We start from the raw sequence: 14,650 nt of genomic DNA, 5'->3' as shown, positions 1-14,650 counted from the left end.
CGAGAGTTTTGGTCAGTAACAAGAATTCAGGCAAAACCCACCACCCTCCTCCCCAAGGAAGCCTCCACAGAGATGGGCTACCAAGGGGAATGCAGATTCATGGGGCTTTCCAAGTGTTGTGCACCCAAAAAGGGCTTACAGTCACAGTCTGTGCAACATCTTCTCCATGGTTAAACGTTTTCTTCTCCTGCAACTCATTGCCACTGAGCTCTGTGGATGGCAATGGTGCAGTGAGTGCTTTGGGCAGTTTGTTTTGTGACACCCAAGCTGTGTGTAGTTTGCAGTTACACCAGTTCCCAGAGGTACCTAGCAGCAAGGTGTGTTTTGTAGGTATTTTCCTCGCTGGTTAGAGGAAGCTATTGCTAGCTGTCAGAGGAGGAGAGTGGGGCAGATCTAGCTCCATTACATGGCTTCTGCCCTCACCCAAAGCAGACAAGTCTCCAGAGGGGTCTGGATCCTCCCTGTCCTGGTTTCAGCTGGGATACAGTTAATTTTCATCTTGGTAGCCGGTATGGGGCTGTGTTTTGGGTTTAGGATGAGAACAATGTCGATGATACACTGATGCTTTGGTTCTTGCTAAGTAGTGCTAAGCTGTCTCTAAATAGGTGCTAAGTGGCGCTCACACTGGTCAAGGACTCTTTCAGCTTCCCATGCTCTGCCGGGGGCACAAGAAGCTGGGAGGGGGCACAGCCAGGGGGGTGCTGACCCAGACCGGCCAAAGGGCTATTCCATACCATATGATGTCATGCTCAGTATATAAGCTGGGGGAAGAAGAAGGAAGGGGGGGACATTAGGCGTGATGGCATTTGTCTTCCCAAGTAACCGTTACGCGTGATGGAGCCCTGCTTTCCTGGAGATGGCTGAACACCTGCCTGATGATGGGAAGTAGTGAATGAATTCCTTGTTTTGTTTTGTTTGCGTGCACGGTTTTTGCTTTGCCTATTTAACTGTTCTAATTTATTTTACTTCAATTATTAAACTGTTCTTATCTCAACCCACGAGTTTTCTCCCTTTTACCCTTCCGATTCTCTCCCCCATCCCACTGGTGGGGAGTGAGCAAGCGGCTGCGTGGTGCTTAGTTGCTGGCTGGGGTTAAACCACGACACTCCCTAACTTTGACTTTTCTGTCAATCAGGAAACCCTCTTGCCTTGCTTGACACTGGCATTTTCTTTCCAATATAATATGAGAGCTTGTGGTGGTATTTGGGGCTGAGGTCCTGGCTCTCCGCTGCCCTCCACCACCCCTTGGGCCCCCATGGTTTGCCCAGGGAGGTACCCTGGGGTGATGTTCTCCAGCAGCCCTGGACTGCCATTGCTACCTCATCCCTCTGCTTTTTACATCCTAAAAAGCATCTTTCCCCCCTCCACACACCTTTGTCCATATAAACTAAGGGATCAGCAATGGGCAGAAATTCAGGCCTGAGCTCCTGGCTATCAGCAGAGCTACAGTCTGGGTGATCCTCCAAACCACATCACAGTCTCCACTAGCTTGTCTGCACAAACCCTCACTCCAAAATATGCACTGGAGAAACAGATCCCTTCATTCCGTCAATGCCATTTTCAAGGGTCTGTGACAAACTGTCCGGATCAGACTGTCAACAGTCCTAGACAGGATTGCCAGGTGGTTTATCCAAGTCTCTTTCAAACTTGCAGAAATAGATTTCACAGTGGTGGTAGAGCTCCGGTGGTGGAACAAATAATGCAGTGTGATAAGCTTTTTCCAGTCTGCAATGCATCAATTATCTGTCTCTAATCGAAGAGCCAGAGCACAGTGACTTCCAAGAAAGCAGGGTGGGGAGAGAACAAACGTGGTGCCAAAAAAATAGCCATGGTCAACATTTTTGTCAGGGATGGATATCCTGGTTTGGATTAAACAAGATCTAACCTGAATCTTTGGCTTCATCTTAATTCAACTTTTTTCTCAAGTTTCAAAATGTTTAAATTTATTACTTGAAATATGCTCTTCTCTGCAATTCTCTGTTCTGGCCAGGACCAAAAGTGTAACGGCTAAAATACCACAGAAACAACTGCTCATTATTTTAACCATCCAACAAGAAATAAAGAACATCTTGTGAGAAATCCTGTTCTGACTGTATCCCCAGCTCAGGTTTTGCATGTGCAGGAGATGTGGGTAGTTCAGATAAGGTGTGCTGGTTTTGGATGGGAAGCCGAGGCACAGTTTCAGGCCCACCATTAACCCAAGACTATTCTTCTGCCCTGCACAATGAAAGGCATGAAGACAAAACGCTCTCAGTGTGCCCCAGTATCCAGGAGAGGATGTCTTTGGGAAAGTGTGCCAAGTGAAAAACAGGACTTATATAAATGGTCAAACTCTTCCAGGAGTTCTCCCCACCCTACTTGGGCACTGGATGAAAATGAACTGTGACTGATCCATAATCTATTAACCCGGTAAGATCTGGTTACTGGGCTAGTTCTTGACTGTTCATATCAGATTATTAAAATCTTTGCTTAATGCATGTATTGGGATGCCATAGATCAAGAGCGGGGCTATTAGGAAAATGTCAGGAAAGCAGTGCTATAGTGTTGGATTACAACCTTCTGGTGAGCTCTGCAGAGATCATTAGAAGAAAGGTCCAAGCACATGCTTGTGAACGCACTGTGTCCAGGCTCCAGCCAAAATGAGAAAACCTGTGTCATCATGCTTCGGATCCAAAGGTCATGAAACAGATAAAATAAATCATATTGTGGTAAGAGGAGGGGTGTCCATCGCCATCTGATTTTGCTAAACTACCTGTATAGCCTACCAACAATACATACCCTGAACGGGCCAGCTTGCAAGAAACTAAAAAGCCAGCCCTAGAAAGAGGGAAAAAGGTTGGGCTTATCAGAACAACCCAGGCCAGATGCCAGCCTAGCATATAAAGCGAGCAGCTGTGGTGTGCTGCAGGCCTAGCTTTTTGCTTCATTTCTTCCCCTTGTAAAAGGTTTCTGATAAATACCCAATCCATAGGCATCTGTTTACCCCAGAAGAGGCAGAAAATGGGACTGGACAGAACTGAGAGGGACATCTGGCACATTCACTTTCATTCATTGCCTGCCTGTTTGAGCTAAAAATATTTTTAAAAATATATGCTGTGATAATAATTGGGAAAGAGCCACATTGACTGGAGAGAAGAGTAACCTCTCTTATAGAGCTGGCAGCCCAGCCAACTAGCGCCACAGAAAAGAATGAGCTTCCTGCAAGGCAAAAGCTGTGTTTGTTTTCCTAATTTGGTTTCTAAATATTCACTTTCACAGGGAGGAAAAAAAAAGATAGTTTAAAAAGGAAATTATATTATCATGGTGGGTTTTTTTATGGCATTTGCAAAAGATTATGGCTTTATACACTTGAATTCCTTATTCATCCATAGGAAAGGATGGATGTTCCTACAATGTTCCACACCTTTACAAACCATTTCTAGATCTGTTACCAACCACATACAGGCCTTTGGTCTCAAGACTGTCAGTAATGACTCCCTCTGGTTGAGGGTAGGGCTCTTGCAAGACTTCCAGGAGGTTGTCCAGTTTTTGGCAGCCACATCTGTTACCAAATGTTCAGCACCTTACAGATTCACAGAATCATTAAGGTTGGAAAAGACCTCTGAGATCATTGAGTCCAACCCTTAACCTAACTGCCAGGTCCACCTCTAAACCGTGTCCCTAAGTACCACATCCACACATTTTTTTAAACACTTCCAGGGACTGTGATTGCACCACTTCCCTGGGCAGTCTGTTCCAATGCCTAAGCACTCCCTCTGTGAAGAAATTTTTCCTAATATCCAATCTAAATCTCCCCTGGCACAACTTGAGGCCATTTCCTCTCGTCCTGTTGCTTGCTACCCGGGAAAAGAGACCAACCCCCACCTCGCTACAACCTCTTTCAGGTAGTTGTAGAGAGCAATAAGGTCTCCCCTCAGCCTCCTCTTCTCCAGACTAAACAACCCCAGCTCCCTCAGCCACTCCTCATAAGACTTGTGCTCTAGACCCTTCACTAACTTCCTTGCCCTTCTTTGGACGCGCTCTAGTACCTCGATGTCCTTCCTGAAGTGAGGGGCCCAAAACTGAACACAGTACTCGAGGTGCGGCCTCACCAGTGCTGAGTACAGGGGCACTATCACCTCCCTGGTCCTGCTGGCCACATTATTCCTGATACAAGCCAGGATGCCATTGGCCCTCTTGGCCACCTGGGCACACTGCTGGCTCATGTTCAGGCGGCTGTCGACCAGCACCCCCAGGTCCTTTTCTGCCAGGCAGCTCTCCAGCCACTCCTCCCCCAGCCTGTAGCGTTGCATGGGGTTGTTGTGACCCAAGTGCAGGACCCGGCACTTAGCCTTGTTGAATCTCATACAGTTGGCCCCGGCCCAACGATCCAGCCTGTCCAGGTCCCTCTGTAGGGCCTTCCTACCCTCCAGCAGATCGACACTTCCACCCAGCTTGGTGTCATCTGCAAACTTACTGAGGGTGCACTCAATCCCCTCATCCAGATCATCAATGAAGACAGTGAACAGGACCAGCCCCAACACTGAGCCCTGGGGAACACCACTCATGACCGGCCGCCAACTGGATTTGACTCCATTCACCACCCCTCTCTGGGCTCGGCCATTCAGCCAGTTTTCTACCCAGTGCAGAGTACACTTATCCAAGCCATGAGCAGCCAGCTTCTCCAGGAGAATGCTGTGGGAGACAGTGTCAAAGGCCTTACTAACGTCCAAGTAGACAACATCCACAGCCTTCCCCTCATCCACTAAGCGGGTCACCTTGTCATTGAAGGAGACCAGGTTGGTCAAGCAGGACCTCCCTTTCATAAACCCATGCTGGCTGGGCCTGATCCCCTGGTTGTTCCGTACATGCCACGTGATGGCACTCAAGATGATCTGCTCCATAACCTTCCTTGGCACTGAGGTCAGGCTGACAGGCCTGTAGTTCCCTGGATCCTCCTTCCTACCCTTCTTGTAGATGGGTGTCACATTAGCTAACTTCCAGTCATCTGGGACCTCCCCGGTTAACCAGGACTGCTGATAAATGATGGAAAGTGGCTTGGCAAGCTCCTCTGCCAGCTCCCTCAGTATCCTTGGGTGGATCCCATCTGGCCCCATAGACTTGTGAACATCCAGGTGGAGTAGCAGATCGCTGACTGTTACCTCTTGGATTATTGGGGCTTTATTCTGCTTCCCATCTCCATCTCCCAGCTCAGGGGCCTGAATACCCTGAGGATAACTAGCCTGACTATTAAAGACTGAGGCAAAGAAGGCATTAAGTACCTCAGCCTTCTCCTCATCCTTTGTGGCAATGTTTCCCTCCGCATCCAATAAAGGATGGAGATTCTCCTTGGCCCTCCTTTTGTTGCTGATATATTTGTAAAAACATTTTTTGTTATCCTTCACTGCAGTGGCCAATTTAAGTTCTAGTTGGGCCTTTGCCCTTCTAATCTTCTCCCTGCATAACCTAACAATATCCTTGTAGTCTTCCTGAGTTGCCTGCCCCTTCTTCCAAAGATGGTAAACTTTTTTTTTCCTGTGTCCCAGCAAGAGCTCTCTGTTCAGCCAGGCAGGTCTTCTGCTCGTCTTTCGGCACATAGGGACGGCCTGCTCCTGTGCCTTTAAGACTTCCGTCTTGAAGAATGTCCAGCCTTCCTGGACTCCTTTGCCCTTCAGGACTGCCTCCCAAGGCACTCTGTCAACCAGGCTCCTGAACAGGACAAAGTCTGCCTTTCTAAAGTCCAGGGTAGTGGTTTTGCTGACCCCCCTCCTTACTTCTCCAAGAATCGAAAACTCTATCATTTCATGGTCACTATGCCCAAGACAGCCTCCGACCACCACATCACCCACCAGGCCTTCTCTGTTCATAAACAGCAGGTCCAGCGGGGCACCTCCCCTGGTTGGCTCACTTACCAGCTGTGTCAGGAAGTTATCTCCCACACACTCCAGGAGCCTCCTAGACTGTTTTCTCTCTGCTGTGTTGTACTTCCAGCAGGCATCTGGTAAGCTGAAGTCTCCCACGAGAACAAGGGCTAGCGATCGTGAGACTTCTCCCAGCTGCTTATAGAATACTTCGTCTGCCTCTTCATCTTTATTGGGTGGTCTATAACAGACTCCCACCAGGATGTCTGCCTTGTTGGCCTTCCCCCTGGATCTTTACCCATAAACACTCAACCTTATCATTACCATCATTGAGCTCTAGACAATCAAAACACTCTCTAATGTACAAGGCTACCCCACCACCTCTCCTTCCTAGCCTATCCCTTCTGAAGAGCTTGTAGCCATCCATTGTGGCACTGCAGTCATGAGAGTTATCCCACCACGTTTCCGTGATGGCAACTATGTCATAGTTTTCCTGCCGTGCAATGGCTTCCAGCTCCTCCTGTTTGTTGCCCATGCTGCATGCATTGGTGTAAATGCACTTCAGTTGGGCTATTGATCTCGTCTCCAACACAGGCATGCCACCCCTAGGCTCATCCCTAGCAAGCCTGGTTTTATCCCCTTCCCCCTTCAAACCTAGTTTAAAGCTCTCTCAATGAGGCCTGCTAACTCTTGAGCTAGAATCCTTTTCCCCCTTTGGGACAGGTGAACCCCATCTGTCTCCAGCAGGCCTGGTGCCATGTAAACTGCCCCATGATTGAAAAACCCAAAATTCTACTGCTGGCACCAGCCTCTGAGCCACGTGTTAAATGAGGTGAGTCTTGTGACAGCCCTTGGGCCGATTCAAGTGAGTGCAGTGGAAATAAAAGCAAGCTATACCTAAATGTTTTGGCTGGACGCCTCAGGTCTCTAGCAGTGCCATAGGCATACTTACTTCTCCTCCTGCTGTTTCAGGTGTCCGTGTTAACTGAAGTCTTCACTGTATCAAAGGCAAAATAGCAGTCTGCCAGCTCATGGGCTCCTTGCTGCACTCTGCCTCCATGTCTGAGACTTGAGTAGCCACAGACTTCTTTAAATGCTCTTGACAGAAGAGAGGCAGTTTATATGTCATCTGCCTCATCTCAGGCTCCCTGCGAATGCAGACACCACTGTATATTGTCCAGGCATTTGTAATTGGGGATCCAAATTACTGAGGGGGGGTCAAAATTAAAGATCTGAGCAACCTATTTATGGCTACATATCAAGGGAGTGATGCTGTAACCTGCCAAATCTATCAGTATAGTCTCCTCAGGAGACAGTGTTGGTAGGAATAGGTGCTGTACAGAGCTGAGGGTGCTTCTGAAAGCTATGATCATTTCAGTGTTAGCCAGGTGATGTGAAGGGTGTCCTTCAACCCTGGAGAAGTCACTTCTCCTGCTAGAGTGACCAGGTCAGGCACAGTGAAGCAGTGTGTCTGGCCTGTGGTGCGCTGCCCTGGAGGGAAGATGCACCATGTGAGTAGATTTCCATGAGCACAACCATGCACATTGACAAGATGAATAAAATGTTCTGTCACAGCATAAATGAAATACAGACTACAGTTCATCAGACAGTGTAGGAATAAGTGAGATTGTGTTTTACTTTGACGAGATGCAGCTGTGCCCTTGAGGCTTGTTACAAACAGGTTTGTGAAACTCAGAGGCAGAAAAATAAGGATGGGATTGGATACATCCCTGAAGGAGGAATTCGCGTGCTCCAGCTTGAAGAACCAATAAGTAATGCTGAAGAGACGCGTGGACGAAAGACAGTAGCCAATGAAATGGGTTTTGCTTGCTCGTGAACACTAGATCACATTATAAAAGGGATAGATTGTAAAAATAAAGGGTCTTCGCTTGTCTTCACCTGAACTCATATGCGGAGTCCGTGTCTCATTCCCTTCAAATGGTGACCCCGACGTGATCCGGAGGAGGCAGCGCTGCAAGTAGCGTCCGGAGGGAACCCCAGCTGAACGACTCAAGCTGACGGCAGGACCGTGGCTTTAATCCCAGGACATCACCTTAAGAAACAGGTGAGCAGCTGGGCAGTAATCATGGGAGCTAACATATCAGCTGAAGAAGAAGCTATAGTTAAACTTTTAATGCAGCTATTATGAAACGAGGAGTGAAGTATGACGCATATAAAATAAAATTATTACTGAAGTTCTTTCTTACAAAAGCAAGGGACTCCTACAGTCTCTGCAGTATTTGATGTGAAAACTTGGGAACAGGCAGGGCAGATGATTTGGGAGGCGGCGTCCAGAGGGGACACCACCACCACCGAAGTCATGACCACTTGGTGATTAGTGACTGAGACCTTGCGCTCATGACAAGCTGGAAAAAAAAAAAAAAAAGAAAAGAAAAAAAAAGAAAGAAAAAAGAAAGAAAAAAAAAGAAAAAAAGAAAAAAAGAAAAAAAAAAGGTACAAAACGCAGTCGCTCAAGTGGCGCAGATAAGGAATGATGAACTGAGTGAAAGCAAGCCCCAAGATAAGGAAGCTCTTATAGACTTGGGGGAAAATGAAAAGAATGAGAACTTGGGTGAAACAAACAAGGGAACAGGACTCAGACCGCCTCCCCCAAGTTCCATTCCAATGAAATCCACTCCGTCCTGTCCCCCGTGTCCGATGCAGCCGCCCGCGCCGCAGGCTGTGCCACAGCCTGAGCGAGCCTTCGACCCCCGGGATCGGTGGGAGCAGCTCCGTAGGGAAGCGGTGAAAGATGGAGAAACCGCGGGGTTCGCGTTTCCGGTGTGGGTACAAGATAATAGCAGCCAACCCCCCACCCTGTGCCGCCGCTACCCTCCGCGCCGTTTTCTCCTTCACCTGCTCCTATGGCTTCAACACCTCTGCTAGACCTTTCGATCCCTGCAATCAGTACCCCTCCACTTCCCCGGCCGCCCGCCCGCCCCCGGCCCCTGCTGCGTCGGCATTCTTACCGCCTTTCTCTATCGCTCCTGATACCGATACTCCACAAACCCATAATCAATTGCCGCCCGAGGAATGGGGGGCGTCAGCCCCTGCTGCAAGGTGGCAAAAGATTAGACACCAAGCATTGCAAGCGGGAGATGCAGCTTTTTGTTCAGCGATAGCGTGTCCCGTCATACGCAGCAATGCAAATGTCCCCGATGAGCATGAACCTTTTGGCTATAATGTTTTAAAAGATCTACGACAAACAGTTGCCACGCATGGACTGGGTTCTCCTTTTACACAGTCCCTGCTATGGGGAATATTTACAAATGAAATAGTACCATTTGATATATGCATGCTTACTAATCTTATATTGACCCCAACGCAAAAGGTGATCTTTGAAAGCACCTGGCGTACCGCCTGCCAAAACACTACAATTATCAATATGCAGCGACAACAAGGCGACCCTTTACAAGGGGCAGGACTCCCACAACTTATGGGGGATCCGCCGTTAAATCATCCAACGTTACAGGCACGATTACGACCAGAGATATTAGCACAAGGCAGAGACCTTGCTTTACAGGCATTACTAAGAGTGCCGGATGCCGGAAGAGTGACAAAATCATTTACATATTAATAAAGCAAGGGGCAGGAGAGGGATATATCTCATTCTTAGATCATCTTAAAGAGCCTTTGGAAAAACAAGTCGAAAATGCAGAAGCAAGAGAGGTCCTACTCTTAAAGTTAGCCTTTGAAAATGCGAATACGGACTGTAAAAAAGTGCTTTTGCCTCTAAAAAATCCCTCCTTAATGGATATGATAGAAGCTACCCAAAAGGTGGGGTCAATGTCCCATAATATGGAAACATTAGCTACAGCTTTTGCCACCGCAATGAAAGTACAGAAATCATGTTTCTCCTGTGGTAAAACTGGACATTTTAAAAGAGATTGCCCACAACTAAGAAAAAGAGATACGGCGAGCTCTAAACAGATATGGACTTGAAATAGCCCCTGAAAAAGTGCAAAAAACTGAGCCTTGGAAATATCTGGGCTGGAAAATCTTGCAACAAACAATTGAACCTGCAAAAACAAAAAGGGGGAATGCCAGGAGCCACTCCAGCAGACAGACTAAGTAAAGCCGTGTATGTGTTAAACTACCTGAATATGTCTGAAAATAATATTCCTGTTATTATCTCTCATTTTCTGTCTCTTCAATCAAAAGATTTAATAGCCACCCCCACAAAGGGTTTGATTGGAGTCGGCAGCCTTTCTCAAACCTTTCAAAGTACCCACCTGCTCAATATCAATACCCAAGAAGGGTCTACATTTACTGTACGGCCATACATGACAAATTTGCCCATGAGCCTGTTGGGGCGAGATATAATGTCCCAATGCGGCTTCACCTTAAATTGCCCTGAAAATTTTCAGTAGCGGCCATTGATGAGCGACCAACAATGAAACTTATTTGGAAAAAAGAAACACCCATTTGGATAGATCAATGGCCGCTCCCCAAAGAAAAGGTCGCTGCCCTTCAAGAACTGGTCAAAGAACAACTTCAACAAGGACATATCACTCCTACAACCAGCCCCTGGAATTCTCCTGTATTTGTTATAAAAAAGAAGAGTGGAAAATGGCGACTGCTACATGACTTGAGACAAATAAACGAAGCTATGGAAGAAATGGGAGCGCTCCAACCCGGCTTGCCCTCGCCAACAATGATACCCCGAAATTGGGACATAATCATAGTAGACTTAAAAGACTGCTTCTTTACTTCTTTACTATCCCACTACATCCTACGGATGCACCGCGTTTTGCATTTTCGGTACCAAAAATTAACCGAGGCGAGCCAATGGATAGATACCTCTGGACTGTCCTGCCTCAAGGAATGAAGAATTCTCCAACAATCTGTCAAACATATGTGGCTAAAGCCATACGTCCTGTACGACTAAAATTCCCGGAAATGTATATCTATCACTATATGGATGACATTTTACTAGCAGGCCCCACGAACACCATGGTGCGTGAAGCACTACCTGTTTTAAAATATGCATTGCAAAGCAAAGGACTGCAAATCGCACCAGAAAAAATTCAAATGGAAGCACCATGGAAATATCTTGGGTGGAAAATCTTACAACAAAGTATCCAACCTCAAAATGTGATCATTTCAGCAGACATAAAAACCTTGAACGATGTACAAAAACTTTTGGGAAACATAAATTGGATTAGAGTGCAGTGTGGTATTGATAACTACACATTAACACCCTTATTTGAGCTACTTAAAGGAGATACCGATATTAACGCACCACGCCAATGGACGACCGAAGCAAAAAACACACTGAGAATCATAAATGAAAAACTCTCACTGCAACAATGTCACCGACGACTTGAAAATTTACCCATACCATTATATATCTGCAACCAAAACCAACAGCCTCTAGCAATCATCAGACAATGGGAGAACAAAGGAATAGAACCTCTCATAATGTTGGAATGGGTGTTTTTGCCACATCAACCTGCGAAAACCCTGGCTACTCATATCGAAATGTTCGCCGCCTTGATAAAAAAGGGCAGAGAACGAATTGTAGAAATGGCTGGAGAAGAGCCTCATCTCATTGTCCTTCCTGTCGTAAAGGACTACTTAGATTGGTGCTTACAAAATAGTCTAGAACTTCAAATGGCCTTAGCAGGGTTTAGTGGAAGAATTGATACTCATCACCCCCCCCATAAAATGTTCACCTTTTACAACAATGTGAAAATTGAAGAGGCGCCACTATACCAGTGGCAACCGGTTAAGGGTCAAACGGTGTTCACCGATGGCTCAGGGAAAACAGGAAAAGCAGTCATCACATGGCAAAAAGAAGGTCAATGGCAACACAAAATAGAACAAATTGAGGGTTCACCTCAATTAGTCGAGTTGCACGCCATTACCATGGCTTTTAGAGAATGGCCTCTAACTCCACTAAATATTGTATCAGACTCACTATATGCTGTAGGAATTGTGCAACGCATTGAAAGGGCACAACTAAAACATATACTGAAAGAAGCCTTGTTTTTGAAGTTTAAGGAGCTATTATTCTTAATAGAACAACGAAAACATCCCTATTGTGTAATCCACATTAGAAGCCATACAAACTTACCCGGGTTCTTTACAGAAGGAAATGCACGAGCCGATTACCTAATGAACATTACATTACATACCCCAGTACCCAACACACTTTCTCAAGCTCAATTATCACATCAATTTTTCCACCAATCTGCCAAAGCTCTTGTGAAACAATTTGCAATCTCTATGGGGGATGCAAAACTCGTTGTGCAAACATGTCCAGACTGTCAACAACAACCATCCCGCCCATTGTTTGCGACAAACCCTAGGGGACTCTCCTCCCTTCAGCTCTGGCAAACTGACGTGACTCATGTACCCGACTTTGGTCGGCAGAGATATGTTCACGTTTCCATAGATACCTACTCCCATGCAATCTGGGCCACTGCAATGACAGGTGAAACTAGCCGGCATGTACAAAGCCACTTCCGAGCTGCCTTTGCAGCGCTTGGTATTCCAAAAGAAATAAAAACAGATAACGGCCCTGCATATGTCAGCCATGCGACACAAAAATTTTTCCACACATGGGGTATCACTCATAAGACAGGGATACCCCATTCCCCCACAGGGCAAGCTATTATAGAACGTGCAAACAGAACCTTAAAAACTCTATTGCAAAAACAAAAAGAGGGGGAAGCTCAGGAATCTCCCCAAAACAGATTAGGAAAAGCTATATATGTACTAAACCATTTATCGCTGCCTTTTCAACATGAAGATGTCACACCCATAGTCAAACATTTTAAAGCTATGGAGTCGGGAATGGCACATATATCACAGGAGAAGGCGATGGTAATGATGAAAAATTGAAATACTGGGTGTTGGGAAGGGCCATATCGGCTACTAACTTGGGGTCGAGGGTATGCTTGTGTCTCAACAGATGTAGGACCTAAGTGGGTACCTGCAAGGTGCATAAGACCGGCTCTTGCATCGGATAACAAGAACGAACAGCAGAAGACACTGAACTCCGAGAAGACTGATGGGGAATGACTTATTAGATAACTCCAAATTAATCAGTAAAGCAATCAAAGATTTGAAGTTAGCAAATTACAAGTCAGTGATGGATTTGATTGGCTGAATCACTTACTAACTAGTTGGGGAATTGGCAGGTGGATAATGTCTCTAATCAAAATGGGTTTTTTCTTGTTACTAATATTTTGCACTATAATAATGATAGTTTCTTGTCTAGTGTCTTGGGTATAGAAAATGCTATAGAATATGATTAAACAAGCTTTTGTGATAGAAAAACAAAAAGGGGGATTTGTAGGAATAAGTGAGATGATTGTGTTTTACTTTGACGAGATGCAGCTGTGCCCTTGAGGCTTGTTACAGGTTTGCAGGAAACAAACAAGTCTGTGAAACTCAGAGGCAGAAAAATAAGGATGAGATTGGATACATCCCTGAAGGAGGAATTCGTGTGCACCAACTTGAAGAACCAATAAGTAACGCTGAAGAGACACGTGGACAAAAGACAGTAGCCAATGAAATGGGTTTTGCTTGCTCGTGAACACTAAATCATATTATAAAAGGGATAGATTGTAAAAATAAGGGTGTTCGCTTGTCTTCGCCTGAACTCATATGCGGAGTCCGTGTCTCATTCCCTTCAGCTCAGGGCAAAAGTGCTGCATCAGTCCTGTGCTCCCCAGTGCCCAGCTCTAGTGTTTAGTGGTACAAACGACCGCAGAGCCTCCAGGTCCCCGTTGCAGATCACAGGAGAGCTACTGAGAGCTGCAACTCCCCTGCTGCAGCCCTTGCCTATTCCCTTGCACAGGCCTAGAGCCAATAATTTCCTTTGTATGAATTTTGAAAATTAGGTGAGGAAAACAAATTACTCTGTTCTGAGCGATTGAAGGAGGGTGCTGAAAGAGTCAGAGGAGACTGGCAGCTGCTGTTCTCCTTTACTTCAATGTTGCGTTTGGAAAATTGGACATCGGCATTATGGTTGAGATATCTTAAGGGTACCTAATGGAAAATGTGACTTTTTCCCCCTCCCCTCCTCTTTCCCCACACTCAGGTGTGTGGTTTCTTTACATAAAATATCAAACTAAAACTAACATTTGTTGCACATCAAGTCCCAGTTTTCACTTCAAGTTTTAAAATGTGAAGAAAAAAGGGGTTTGCTTTTTGCTTTTATGGAATGGTTTCTCTTGTCATCCCACTGAAAAAGTGGGAAGATATTAAAAAAAGAGGGGAAGAGTGGAAATTTAAAAAGGCAGAAACAGAGTAAATTAAGAGTGTGGTCTTGGAAGCATCCTGTAAAAATGTATTTCTAACACAACCAAAGCAAATTTACAAAGCTATAGACAAAAATATCAGGCATATGCTATAGAGCTCCCGGGAGCCTCTGGCAGTGAAACAATGCAACAGTCATAGTGGTTCAAAAGATCAGCAAAATCTCCCAGTGTGATGTGACGAAACTGAATTTGTACCTGAAGGACAAACGCACATGATCAGGGAGGTAATTTTGATCCTGTGTATAGCCTTGATGACCCCAGCTCTGGAACCAGGCAAACTGTTCCGCTGGCAGTGTTTTTTAAAGATTTCAAAAAATTTGGAGAAGAGAAGAAGAGAGTAATGAAATTATTCAAAATGCCTTTCAAGAACCTCTTCCTTCATCTCTTTACAAAATGAAAATTGAGAGGGCATTTGAATATAGTGTCTAAATAAGTTTATGGGGAGAAAATACTTACCAAAAGAGAAACACATTGCAAGAACTTGTGACTAGAACCTAAAACCAGGCGAATTCAAATTGGAAATTAGAAAAGCTGTGCAAG

Source organism: Platalea leucorodia (genome assembly GCF_965183815.1).
Source record: "Platalea leucorodia genome assembly, chromosome: W".
In the NCBI taxonomy this organism is placed as follows: domain Eukaryota; kingdom Metazoa; phylum Chordata; class Aves; order Pelecaniformes; family Threskiornithidae; genus Platalea; species Platalea leucorodia.
The sequence above is the reverse complement of the archived record's forward strand: the minus strand, read 5'-3'. Positions refer to the sequence as shown.